At 46.4% G+C, this 13,795-nt stretch overlaps 1 protein-coding gene across 5 annotated transcripts in view; it reads left to right on the forward strand.

Annotated features, from left to right (window-relative positions):
• MBNL3 (muscleblind like splicing regulator 3) overlaps positions 1-13,795 on the forward strand; it is a 91,526-nt gene that overhangs the window by 150 nt on the left and 77,581 nt on the right. For 3 of the 5 annotated variants that reach the window (XR_005956617.1, XM_041485032.1, XM_041485035.1), the window contains exon 1: positions 1,004-1,225. The exons of the other annotated variants lie outside the window; for them this stretch is intronic. The gene's annotated coding sequence lies outside the window, so the exon portion shown is untranslated. Of the gene's footprint in view, positions 1-1,003; positions 1,226-13,795 lie in introns of those variants that run through there. 5 annotated transcript variants of the gene reach the window in all.

The raw sequence follows: 13,795 nt of genomic DNA on the forward strand, positions 1-13,795 counted from the left end.
GAGCGCCGCCGCCGCTGCGAGGTAAGGCCGGGGCGGCCGCGAGGCGCTCGGTGCCCCTCCGAGCCCCTCCGAGCCGCGGGCGCCCGGGGACGGGGGGCGCGCTCCGGGGAGGGGGCGCGGCGGCGGCTGGTCCCGGTCCCGCGGGCGGGTGTCCCGGGAGCGCAGGCGGGCTGGCCGCGGGTGCTGGCGCGGCTCCGCATCGCTCCTTTGTCTGGCGGCGGCGGCGGGCCCGGACTCCGCTCCGCTCCGGCGGGCGGCTGCGGTGGGCGGCTGGCGCGGTAGGAGCGTGGCGGGGGCGGCGTTCCGTTCTTTAGTAGGAAAAAAAAAAAAATCACAAAACCCACACCAGAACTAATTTTTGCAGCCGAAAGTGTTGCAGGCGCTGCCGTACCCCCGGACTCCTGGTAGCGTGGCAAAGCCCTGCTCGGGCTAGCGGGAAGCGGAGTTTTAGTTCTGGAAAAGCAGCCCAAACTCTCCGGAGGGCTCCGGCCGCCGCAGCGGCGAGAGAGGGGCCGGAGGGGAGGGGGGATTTTTTTCTTTCCCTTTTTTTTTTTTTTTTTTTTTTTTTTTTTTTTTTTTTGACTCTTATGAAGACATGCGCATTTGTTCATTCTTGCCACCGCACTGGAGTCTGCCTAGAAACAAAGAACACAGCCTGGCGAAGTTGATGCTGGCTCCCGAAGTGTCTGGCTTTTTCTTTCTTTTTTTTTTTTTTTCTTTCTTCTTCTTTTCTTTCATTTACTTGTGCCATCAGTAAAAGCCTCGAGATGTTTCCTTCAATTATTCCCATGTGTCTGCTGATGGAAACACACACCCTCCCCGCCTTTCCCCTTCGCCCCCCTCGCCCCTACCAGGCCAGGTTACGCATTTTGAAAAGCGCAGCCATGATAGACAGAGCAAGTTCTCTCTCCCATTTTGCCCCGGCCCCGCGGTGTGACAGCTCGCAGGAGGTGTGCCTTCTCACCGGGAGCCACCCCCTTGCTGAATCATCGCCGAGCCATGGCCGGACAGCTCGTCCGCCCGGGCAGCGGAACATTCCCCGGCCGAGCATGAGGCGGCGGCGGAGCTGACGCCAGGCAGAGACCTGTTAACATTCGGCTCAGGCGCGGGCGAGCGGCTGCGGGGGGAAAACCTTCCCGTTTCATGGCAGCGGGAGCCGCGGATGCAGTTTTGAGCTCAAAAGGCAAGACGTGCTCTGCTGTAAGGAATATCCCCTGCCTTTGAGGTAGTGAAAGTCCGACCTGCCTGGTCCTGCAGCTTTTGCCTCTGAAAACTCCCCTCTTGCTCAGAAAGGCTCCGTGTGCGATCAGCGGCGGGCTCGGGGAGTGATGTGCGAATTCGTGGTGTTGTGGCTCTTAGCTATAATCCTATATTGCGTTTGCATAGAGAAGTGTATGAACGGTAGTGTCGTGTCTGTGCTATTTGCCTAAAACTAGTTTATTCTGCACTGATGGAAGTCATTGCCTTTCTTACCGCAAGGAAATAATGACTTAATCTTTATGGGGCTTGGGGTGCGAGTGTGTCAGATGCTGAGGTGTTGCGAGGTATCCCTGCCTCCATTCAAAGGCTGCCAAAAAGTAAGAGAGTAAGAGGTGGGATGAGCAATTTTCAGCTGGGGTGTATCAGGCAAGACTAAATTGCAGCAGTTGTTGGACATGTAACATGATCCTGTAATTAGAGTGAGGTTATAGTCTGTACCATGTTGAAACTATCGGGTGTCTGCCTTGGATCAGTCTGAATTAAGCTAGTTATTCTGGGATTATACAGAAGCAGAAGTAATGCAGTTAAAGTTTCCACAGAGCAGCTTCCTTGGGGTTGCAGAGATGTTTTTCCCCTATGGGTTCTCCTTGCGGGTGTTTTGCTGTTAAGGTAGTGTGTGGAGGCTGCAATGGTGCTGCTCTCTAGGTTGGAGAAAAGCCTTACATGGCACAGCTCTGCTCTTTGGAGCTTAATGTACTAAAGAACATAGAAATCATGCATCTCGGTCCTGGGAGGGGGGAAAATCCTGAAGGGGGAACTTGGGGGTTCAGTTTGGTGCAGAAGTGAAGGACTTAAAGGACTCTGTAATTTGGTCTTCAAACTTCCCGACCCCCATTACTCTCCATACCCAAGAACAACATCTCCAAGAAAGATGAGTGTTAGCAAGTGTGGTGTAGAGCCTGGTCTGGTGGAGAGCCTGCACGCTGTGGTCTTTTCAGCGCTCCTGCCAGTGGGGCAGGATCTTCCTGGGGCAGCTTCAAGCAGCTCTGGTTTGCTGTGGGGTTGTCTGGTGTGGAGCTGCACAGGCAGACCTGGGAGGCTGTGCAGAGGTACAGTGTGTGGGCACCAGCTCTGCTCACGGGTGCTGATTTCCCTTGGGGTGTGTGTGTGTGTATATATAGACATGGCACAGATTTAAATGAAGTCATTTTAAAGTAGAGATAGCCCAGAAAAGTTTTGAGAATTATTTCAGTGTTTTGAGTGTTTCTTTTTCAAAGACAATGGACTGTGCTAAAGCTTCTAGGTATTATGGGATGTGGTAATAGCAGGAGAAGGAACAGTCTACTTTGGGCTCAGTTGCTTCTTAGGAGCAGCTGAATTTTATGTGTGCACCTGGTTCAGCCTGTTTACAGCTGTGTGGCCACTGCAGATCTGGTGCTGCCTTATGGGCCTTTTGGGATGTGTTGGCAGGGGCCCAAAGCAGTCCTGGTGGTCAGCAAGGAAGTGAACTCCACAGTGCTGTAAATTGTCCTGCTCAGCCTCCTGCAGCATCTGGCCAGGTCAGCAGAATTCAGGGTGCCACATCCTTTCCATTGCTGTGGATGGAGTGAGGGAGTGAGGGACCCACATGGGGAACGAGGGAGTGGATCTAGACCTGTCATTCCTCCCTCCAGTGCTGGACCATGTGCTGCAGGAAGGTTACTGACTGTAGGGGTGCTGGGCAGTTGTCCCTCTGTGATGTTGAATCCACGTAGAGGATTTCCTAGTGGTTTTTATGCCCAGTTCCACATCAGTGGGGGCCTGCTCTGCCCTCTTATTCTCTGTTGGGGAATGGCTGGCATAAGCCTTGCATGTTATTCTTAGAATATTACAGACCTAGAAATTTTCTCCTGGGCTTGTCCCATCTTGGCAAGAGGAATATGTGGAGCTTAGAATTTTGCACTTATGATGCCATCACACGTGAAGTTTTGAGGGGCTGTTCTGCATGTTTAAGGGAATCTTGAAGTGTAACTCAAAAACTTGTGACTGCAGAGAGAAAGGCTGTCTTTCTTGCTTTTTGCAGCATAGCTTGCAAATCAGTTTTGAAGCTGGTGCTGTTGTGGAAGTGGTCCTGTTTCTGGCCTTTTCCTCCAGTCTCTTTCATTCTTGTAATTTAAGAATAATCTTGCAGAATAACAAGGAAAAAATGGACGCTCATTTTAGCCATCACTCAGCTTCTCCATGTGCCCACAGAAATGGTTGTGTCGGCACAAGGACTTGGGGGGCTCAGGCAGGAGAGGAGGAGGCTGGGCCATGGCATAACTGCATTGCTAATGTCTGGCAAATGGATCTTCCTAAAGGCACAAGTCAAACCGTGGCTGGCCTGGTCACCAGTGCCTGCAGCTCAGTCAGGAGCCTGAAAGCAAATGAAAATTCTCTTTGTGGCTAGTGAAGGCACATGTGAAGATGATGAATCTACAGTTGGAATTTGGTGACTGATGCCCACAGTGGGACACCCCTTCTGTGCTGGTGGTTACAACTTGGCTTTGTCAGTGGAGTGAACCATTGCATGACTCAGATGTGTTGGGAAAGAGTATGGAGCACTCATAGGAGCAGGCTTTTTGGATCATGAACATACTAGAAGTCACATGTGGAAAATGAGTACTAGAAACATGAAGCTGCTCATTGAGAGGGAGGCTGAGCACTGGAAAACACTGTTTGCTAAGATCTCAATATTCAAAGGTAGTCATAGGAGTGATGACTCTTGGTGGGCTTTGAGAACAGCGCAGACATCCAGCCAAAGAACTGCTATGTCAGATAGGCATGGCATCTTGCATTTCCATTGCCCAGCTCCAGCCTTCTAGCAGCCATCAGGAAAATGTGAGAAAAATCATCTGTAAAATGCTAGAAAATCTTGGTTGGGGAGTGACTGCAGCCTGGAAGCAGGGAAGAGAGAGGATGACTTTATTGAACAGTGTGTGTTTGCTCTTAAAATCCCTTAAAAGCTCTGAAGCTCAAGCTTGCTTGATTTGCTGTATTTGCCGTATGTAATATTTCAGTAAGAAGTTTCAATTCAGTGTGGCTGAGTTGATGCAGGAGTTCCTTTTTAGGTGATAGGGATTCACTTACCCATGTGTAATATACTGGCTTTTAGACTGGTTTTTGGAGGTGGGGGGCTGGGAGTTTCTTTTTAGTTGGTGTAGTCCAGACCTCTAGGCAGTGCATGCATCTGTGTCTAGGGCAATGCTCAGGTTCTGATTTGTCATATGATTTAAACACAGACTTGTCTCTTTTGCTGAAATTCGGTTGGAGCATTTAGAATAAAACATTTTGTAATTCTCTGTTCACCGCTAATGCAAAACCACGGGTTTCCAGGCTTTCTATTAGTTTCTGCTGCTGAAATGGAATTCCTTATTGTGCCCCCTAAGTATAGAAATTGTATAAATGTATCCTTTTAGTTTGTTTTCTCCAGATTTCCATGTGTGCAAACTGCTGCCCCTGGATAGATGATTTACCTGAATCTGTGCTTCTGATGCTTTTGCAGTTGCTCACCTCTTCCCTGCTAAGCTGTGCAGTGCATTGCTGTTCTTTTAAAAGGTGTGTATCCTCCCCTTTTTCCATGCCATCTTCCAGGAAGGATTGTCTACCCAGAGCGATGTTATCGTCTCCCATTTTAAATGGTGTCAGCAGATATTTGTTTTTCCCTTCTCTCATTTTGATGCTAAGTACTCACCATGGGAATGAGTCTTGTATTATTCACATGGAGCAAATCTGTGGCTTGGCCTGCAAATTATAAGGCCCTGCTGAGTGAGGGTGAGGGCTTTGGGAGCCCAAGTAAAGGTGCCAGGATCTGTTTGCCTGGGCTTTTTTTTTTTGGTAAAAGCACGTAGGCCGATAGCAAGCTGAAAAAGCAGTGGCCTTCTGAGCCGGGTATTTTATGTCTGAGGGCTTCTGAATGCATAAAATCAGAGAGAATGTGTCTGTGTAATCCGATCTGCTCTTGAAAGCCTTGTGGAGGGCTGCATGCTGCAGACATAAGCTGTGTCAATAAGAACTCTATTCACCCTCGGAAAACAGCCTCGTGATCAGGTTTGATTGGCAGGCTTCCTAAGGGAGGGCTTTTTTTGAGAAGGAGCTCTGATTTTTTGGCGGTACTTCTGACTGCCTTTTTGGACTCCCACTTATTGTTCTTTCCTCGGCATGATAAACTTGGATATTTTTGCTGGGAGCCTGCTGGGGCAGAGGGAGGATTTCATGTAGCACTGTAACAGGAGTATGGGGTGAGTTTCCTTCCTTGCAGTGCAGCTCCTCTGCCAAGCTCTATTTATGAGCATGAAGGTGAGGGATTTGAAAGAATATGAGGTAGGACTGGAGGTTGCTGTGTGCAGGAGAGTGTTCTATACCCTTGTGCGTGCTCAGGGTACAGTCTTGCAGAACAGTGGCACAAAGCACCCATCCTTGTAAAAGTCTTGTATGGTAATGCACAAAATGTGTGGTTGTGCATGCTTATGTGTGTTTTTCCCCCTTGGTTCTGCAGATGTCTGTGTTATCCAGAAGTGTTGTTGGATGAAATTCTGCTTTTGGTAATGCTGTCATAAATCTGCTGTGAAGGCAGTGTCGTACTAATGGCTGTAATTTGCTGGTTGCTATTACATATTTAAAAAAAAAAAATTTAAAAATCACGCAGGGCAAAAATCTAATTCTGCTTTATGAAGTATTCTACACGTGGCATGTAATCTTTTAAAATCTTGTAAGAAAAATCTGCTTGAGCTGATAAAAATTATACTTATGAGATTTGCTGAAAGCAGAATTTTTGTCAGAATATCAGGTTCTGAGCTACTGTTCAGTGTGTAGCATTTGTGTAAATGGCATTTGCTGCTGCATTACGTATGTGATATTCAGCGTTTGCTCTGCTGAGGTCTTAAAGCCGTTCTCTTTGGCACTAAGTTACTGGCTTTAACAAAAGAGATAATGGACTTACAGTTTTGTATGTTTCTTTTTTTTTTCCAAGTTCTCTGGTCTATCTGTCACTTTTTTTAAAGCTTCATGTCCTTCGTCAAGTGATGATTAGAAAATTAGCTCATCTGTATGTCTTTCTGGGTTATTCCTGTAGCTACAAATGAAAGCTTTAAAATATAATTAGAACATAATATGTATGAGCTCAAAAAAAAAAAAAAAAAAAGAAATAATGCAAAGCTATTATTTAAAGAAATGCAATTATGTTTTGAGCCAATTGAGGCTTGACTTAATTTCTCAGGGTTTGTTGTTGATGGTGTAGTAAAACCAAAATTAACTCTTGAAATATGCCTGTCCTGAGTCAGGAATTTGGCTGGTGAAAATGAAGAGAGCCACTGAAAGAAGGGGAATGTCCTTGCAGGGGAGCCTGTCCCTATGCAGTTTGCAAATAGATGCAGCATTTGGGGTGATTCCTGCAGTTCCATTTTCCTGGCTCTTCCCAGCTGAATCCCCTTCAATAAAGGCCTGATCTTGCCTACAACAGCTTTAGTAACAAACTGTCTGCTTTAGGTGGGATTGGCCCCTGAGCAAACAGTGTGCAGACCTTGGCAGCCATGGGCAGGGCGAGGGTGGGCAGGAAACACTGGCTGCTGCTCCTCTCAGTGTGGGGAGGCCACAGCTGGGTGATTTGTTTTTACTTCCTGTTCCCAATCTGTTTGGGTCAAAAGAAGCAGTGGTTTTCCATATTAAGATGTTTGGCTTCGTTCTGCTAGGCAGCAATAAATTTTACACTGTGCACAGTGTTTCTTATATTTCAGAGACACTTCATTGCTGGCTTTGACTTTTAATTTGGACGGTGAAACCTTTATTAGTGCTTTCTTTGTTGCACGACCTGCTTTTCAAGGAAAACAGAAAGCTTTTTCTTTTTTCTCCTTTTCCCTCTGTTTTGGAAAGAGCCTTTGAAATATCTCACAGGTCTGTAGCTGAGCAGAGGGAGGGAGCTGGCAGGTCTGTCTGCCATGCCTGGCTCCTCTGCAGGCTCGCAGGGAGATGGGGACACCTCAGCCTGCTTCTCTGCTCCTGGAGTTAATTGGGATGTGCTTCGACTTAATTCATCAGTGCTTGTGAGGCGTTTGGTAATGTTTTGGTGGAAGGTTCTGGGGCTGTGTGGTGGTGAGGTGTGGTTGTGCAATGCAGGTCTGTGATGCTGGGAGGAGCCTGTGTGGGTTGATGGACCAGTTGTTAAAGTGGTCCTAAAGGCTGGAATGGTGAGCTGTAAAACATCCCCATGTCATTGATGGGAAATCCTGCCCGGTAAAGGACAAGCTCTGAGCCATGGCTGGCTGCTGCTGGGAGCTGCTCTCCAGGGCACTGGGTTAGTCCACAGCATGCAAAATGTTACCACAGGCTGTAGCGTGCAAAACTGACAGAGGAGAAAGAATCAGGATCTTTGGGCTCTTCCCTGGCTGGGCAGAAAAAGGGTTTGTCTCCCCAAAATCTGGTCAAAACTCTTAATCAATGCTGGTCACTCTTCCTAAGTTGCTCAGTTGTAGGATCTCCTACTCTGGAGCCAGCAAGTCAGAATGGATAAATCTTTTTATGGCTATACCAGGTATCAGTGGGCTCCTTTCAAATATAGTCTGAACATTTTTGTATAAATAGTAATAAGCAGTGCTGGCCCAAGGGGCTTGTATTGCATTCAGATACATTTCAGTGAAGTTATTTTTGAAGTACAAAAAAGAAACAGTAGCATGGAACCATCCACACGGTTACAGGTGGTTTATCCTCCTTTCTCTTAAGCCTCCAGATGCGGGAGTTGGATCTGAGGAAGTCAGAGTGCAGAGGTGTTTTGTGAAGCCTCCATGCCCTTAGACAGACTGCCCAGGTTTTGGCACTGGCATCTCCACATTGTGTTTGCACTTGACTCCTGGATCCATGAACATACACCTCTATTCCGCATGCTCTGCTTGTTCCAAGTCCATCACTGATGAATTTGGCTTGACTAATTACTCAGTGAAGCACTTGGTGTGACAACCTCAGTGCCCTTCGTTAAGCAGAGCCTTGGTAACGAGCTAACGTTGGCGGTGTCCCAAGTGCCCAGGCGTGGTCTGGCTAATGAAGCAGCACCTTTCACAAGGTGCTTGAGGAAGCTGCACTTCAGGTCATGTAAATAAGGAAACCAGAGTGGGCTGCTTTCCTGCAGGTTGAGCAGTGAGCCCCTTCCCTCCTGCATCTCCTCAGTGAGTGACACCTCCCCTGCTGCCTCTGGGTGCAGCCTGCCTCTCCCCCTTGCTCACAAGTGCAGGCAGGTTATCCCCGCTCCTCCCCGTGCCTGCACTGCACACTCCCTTGGACCAGTCTGCCCAGGGCACCTCTCTTGGGTGGCTCTCTCACGAGATTGACCACCTTCATCATGATTTTCAGGGTCTGAAGAGCAGTGGGTTGGGTAGCTGTGATCCACATTTCTTCTGAGACTGTGGAGATGAATATGGCATGTAGGACAGATTCTGCATGAGGTTTTATGAACCTTGCTGAAGGGAAAGACCTGCTGGGTTGGGGACTTTCCAGCTCTGGTGACTGTGTTGTAATATGACTCATTCAGTAGCTGATGCTCAGGTACCAAGGTTGGAATGAGGATGCTGCTGCCAAATGCCAAATTCATTCTGTGCCCTGTGCTAGGTGGAAGGTTATCCTTCTGACAAGACCTTGAGATCTATTGATAAGGTACAGGGAAGCTTCTCATGTGTTTAATAACAGATTTGTTTATTTTCTGTACCATGCCACCCACTTATTTTTCTGGAGATACCTGGATTTCTAAATTCAGCCCAGGTGAAGAGACTGGGTGGTGACACCATTTTGCATGCCAGCTTACATGATAAAGTTTTCCCCTAGGTCTTGGAACATCTGGTAGGGAATGTGTGTATTTGGGACAAGAGGTGGAAACCTCTTGACAGTGGCACATTGCCAAGGCAGAGTCATTGGCTGCTTGAGCTCCCAGGCTGTGCCCAGTGCTCTTGGCTTCATAGGTGGCATGAGGAGCTAAGCCTCCTCCTTCATGCACTTCATGTGTTTTTTTGGCACTGAAAGGTGTGTTCTCTTTGCTTTGCCATGAATGCTTGTCATGGCTGAGGGAGAGGGCAGGAATGATACCTGGGCCAATGCAGCCTGTGCTTGGGTCAGCTGGAAAAGGTGGTGAAAGTGGAGCTGGAGGATGCCCAGTGCTGCAGGGGAGTGTCTGCATGAGTGAGGCTGAGTCAGTCTATAGTGGCCTTTTGCAAGGTGCTGGGGTTTTTTGGTTCAGTAAAACACTCTAATAATTATGTACTGATTTAATTAAAAAATGCTTAGGCATCCATTGTATAAGGCCATGAGCTAAGGCAGGTGCCTTTTAGCAGCAGTAATTCCCTCTTTGAAACAAAAGGACTGGACAGTTGAGTTGGACTGATCCCATGCAGCAGCAGTTCACCACACACAACATTTCAGATAACTGCCCACTGATTCTGGTTTTGTAGGTGTGGGGATGTGTTGGCTTTACTTCCCAATGTAGGGACCAGGAGAGCAAGTGGGGAATGCCACAGTCCAGCCAAGCATGCCAGATTTGGGACTGACTGGCAGTGATTTGCAGGTTTTTGACATGAAGTTTCCTTTCTCTCAGTAAAATGTAGATTGAAACACTTGTGAGACGCTTTTTTAGCGCAATCATTCGTGATGTTCAGCAGCAAACATGTGACTGGTGACTTGCTTGTCTGATGGCTTTCTCTTGAGCATCCTCAGATACTTCTCTGTCAGTGTCATGATGACTGGGGAGAGGGATTTTAGAGTTGAACTGGAACTTAAATTTCAAAAGAAGTTTTTTCTCATTAAAATAAATCAGTTTTTGGCTTTGCTGCTCTTACTGTGCTTCATCTTCAGATTGCTAGTGCTGGCTGTAAAACCATTAAATTCCTAGTGAGGTGATGCAGAGCAGTGTCTTCACTTTGAATCTGAACATTAGTGAAGACAACTTGAATTTAAAATCAAGTTTTGGTCACCAGCAACAGACACTTTTGTTGGTCCCATGTGCCTGTGACACGTGCTGGTGTTGTGGCATGTTCCACGCTGGCGAGTGCCAGCTCCCTCTCCCTGGCAGAGCCCAGGACTGAACACCACTTGTTCTGTCTGCAGGAGTGACACTGCTACAGCACAAGTGAGACTTTCCCCTTGCCTGTTGATAGGCAAAGAACCCATTAGGATTGCAGAAATGTCTTCAGAGATTTATGCAGCAATTGTAAGCATTCTATCTTCCTATTTTTATTTTTTTTTTTTAGGTTAAAGTAATGCTACAAATACTTTTTTTTTTAATACGATTCCTAATACAACAAAACTGTCAAGGAGGAGAAGTCCACTGTGGTGATTATTGTCCAAATATAATAACTTTGTGATAGCAGAAAGTGAGTCTGACTACAAATGGGAGTGATTCTGGGAGGAAGGTAAAAAACCTTAATATTCTGAATGATAGAAGAATGAATTTAAATTCATTTAATGTCAGTAATCTTTTTATTATTAACCATAATCTGCTTCTGAGAAGCATACAGACGTGGCTTCTTTTTTTTTTCCCAGCTCTCTGTAGAACTGCATTAATAAGAACAGAGTGTTTCTCCTGACCTCTGCCTTTATACTTTGAGCTCCCAAGGGCACACATTTTTCTCCTGTATTTTTGCACAGCATCTGCAGGTAGTGAAAGCTGCCACAAATAAATAGCAAATCTGGGAGCATGTTACCATAGTCCCAGATCATTTAGCAAGGAGTTAATCCTGCAAGATGCTTACAGGAGAGTGAAACAAGGGCTGCAGTCTGGTATCCTTTTGTGGGTGTTTTTAGGATGGTCTTGAACCTGTGTGTTGCCAAAAAGGTTCTCAGCAGGGTTATCTTAGGAGGGGACTGAAAGAGTTGGAGAGGGTGCAGGCTGCTGTAGTTTTGGATGCACAATTTTCTGGATGATTTACCAGAGGGGAGGTACAAATACAAAGGTATCAATGAATTAGATGCAGTATTTTTAGCTGGATTGTGGAGGTAAAGAGGCAAGACTGGCTTTAGGATTGTTGTTTGGAGCTTTCAGTGTGGGGAAGGAGTGCTGTGGCACATCAGACATCTTTGGGTGGGAGGTTATCATGATCAGCCTCGTGCGTTTCCCTCCTCTGAGGGAGAGAGCTGCTGCACGCGAGCTTAGCTCTCTGTAGGAATGTGATGATGCTCATCCTGGAGATCCAGGCAACCAAAATGAGAGAGAGAGAGAGAATTAAAATGCGAGATCTTGCTTATGACCTGAATCCCCTAATCACAGCCCCGTGTAAGTGAAGGTCTTAGGCTGGGTTGAGTAGAGGGCATCTCCACCCAAGGAAATGTACAATTGCAGAACTGGAGCTTACTCCTGATGAAATACAGTTAAAGAACCTTAAACCTTGCCTTAAACCAGACCTGTTGTTTGTTACATTGCTTCCCCTGTGGCAGGCACGTAGTGAAGACTTGGTGAAGAGAGGTGTGTGCTACCTGAGCTTGCTGTCCTCAGGACACCTACCCTGGGTGCCAGGAAATGTGTCCTGGTGAGTCCATGCCTTTTGGAACTGGTCATTCATATGATGGCTTGGATTAAAGCCTTAATTGTACATAAGTGCTGTGATGCTACTTACTGGGAAGTGACATTGAGGCAGTTCATGCAACAGGGTGGCCACTTTCACTGATCCTGTAATTTCCTTTTGGCTGTGGCTGTTTCTCCTAGGGTATCCCACTAATGCCAAGCCCGTGGTAATCCCATGCTTTTCAGCATGGTGTTCAGTTTATTCCAGGTTGTAAGACTGCAGCCAGTGATGTAAGACTTGCTGGGTTTTTTTTCATGTATGTAGCTAAACTGAAAAATCAATTTAAAAAAATAGGAAAGGAATTTATTCCATTTTAAGTGGCATCAGCAAAGAAAAATAAAAGAAAAAAGAAAAAATTGTCAGCACATTTTTAGCAAGGAGGTGAAGGGAAGATCACATTTTTATGGAAAGATACATAGTTTGTTTATTTATTAGATGAGAGGTAGAGATGTTTCAGCTGCGGGATGGAGGAAAAAAGAAAAGGAAAAACAAGGAGGGAGGAAATCGAATGTTCTTTGCCTTTTGCAAAGAAATGCTGGAGCTTTTCTTTTGAAGCAGTCTGGAAATTCAGGTTAGTCACTGTAAAGCTGAATAAATAATTTGTCTGAAAAGCACTGCCTAGCTTGCACACATAGCAGGTAGAAAAATTAAAATATTTCATAAAAGGACTTTAAAAGCACCTTTGACTCAAATCTATGGTACTGTAAGCTGAGGGAGAACCTCTGATTTTTCTGTTACCTGAGGATCTGGCTTTTGGTTTTAATCTCTTCTTCTCTCCCTCCCCTCCTCCTCCCACAATATGAAAGGTGTGTTTGTATGGAGGATTTCTTGCAGCACATAGTCAAGGTCTGTTTCAAGTTCAGACAATTTGATCCAAAGGCTCTTCCTAGCCTTGATGGAGTTTTGCTTTTACAGCTCCTGTGAATTAGGAGAGTTTTGGTTCAGCGTTGTGTCAGGTACAGATAATTGGGGTTTTGAACACCGCCCACAAACACTTAACAAAGCACTGTGCAAATGTTTTTGAGAACTAACAAAAACCTGCATTGTTGCCTGAAGGTTGAATCCACAGCTAGCTGCCTTCTTGGAATAAGCAGATAACAAATTAGCTACTAATACCTTATTTGTCGTTTGATATTCCCACTGCTGCTACTGATATGTGAGGTTTTTGGGTCACAAGGTAGAGTGCAGGAGCTAGATCCCACTCAGTGTTGGTACCCTGTTTGTATGGGGTGTTTGGGCAAGACAGGACAAGCTGTTGTCCATCCATCTCTAGCCTGTGCCTCCTGCATGTTGGCCACGTGGGGTGGGGACAGCAGGGACCAGGCCATGTGTGACAAAGCAGAGGAGCCAGCTTGCTCTTTGACTGTACCATTGCAGTAGGGCACCGAGCTGTGCCTGGTAAGGTGCTGTGGTATCTGTTGAAGTCCTTTGTGTTCACTTGGTGTCCTGACTTGTGTTTCTGACAAAGCATGAACAAGTGCTCTAGGCCAGGCTGGACAGGACTTTAAGAAACCTGTTTTAGTGGAAGGTATTCCTGCCCATGACAGAGGCATTGAAAAGAAATTAATTTTAAGGCTGGCTTCATCCCTGTTCTAACCTTTAGATGAAGCTGGATATACCAAACTTGGCTATGGTTTCAGTGTGAGGCCAGAGCTGCTTCTGAGGAAACTTTGGGGACCATTGATTTAAGGTTCATGTCTTGTTGGGTGAGCTCTAGGGTGAGGATTCAGCTTTCAGAAAATACTGTGTATTTTGTTTGCTTTTTGGCTTTTGAACATGTGTGGTTTTTAAGAACAATCAGTTCTGAGGGAGCCTCCTGTCAATAATGGTTGGTATTTGTGTAGGGTGATCAAAAAAGTCTCTGCAGGCTGAAGGGGAGACAGCACAGACAGGCCCACGGTGGAGTCTCTGTGTGTTTGCTGTGCCCTTAAGGTGTAGGATTAAGCTTGCAGAAAAGGAACGAGGTCAGGTCTAGACCAAGCAGTAGACTCTGGAATCCAGCCAGGAGTGTAAGGTTTTTTTCCTGTAACAGCATCCTAGAT

Source organism: Pyrgilauda ruficollis, unplaced genomic scaffold (assembly GCF_017590135.1).
Source record: "Pyrgilauda ruficollis isolate IOZ18807 unplaced genomic scaffold, ASM1759013v1 scaffold7, whole genome shotgun sequence".
NCBI lineage: Eukaryota > Metazoa > Chordata > Aves > Passeriformes > Passeridae > Pyrgilauda > Pyrgilauda ruficollis.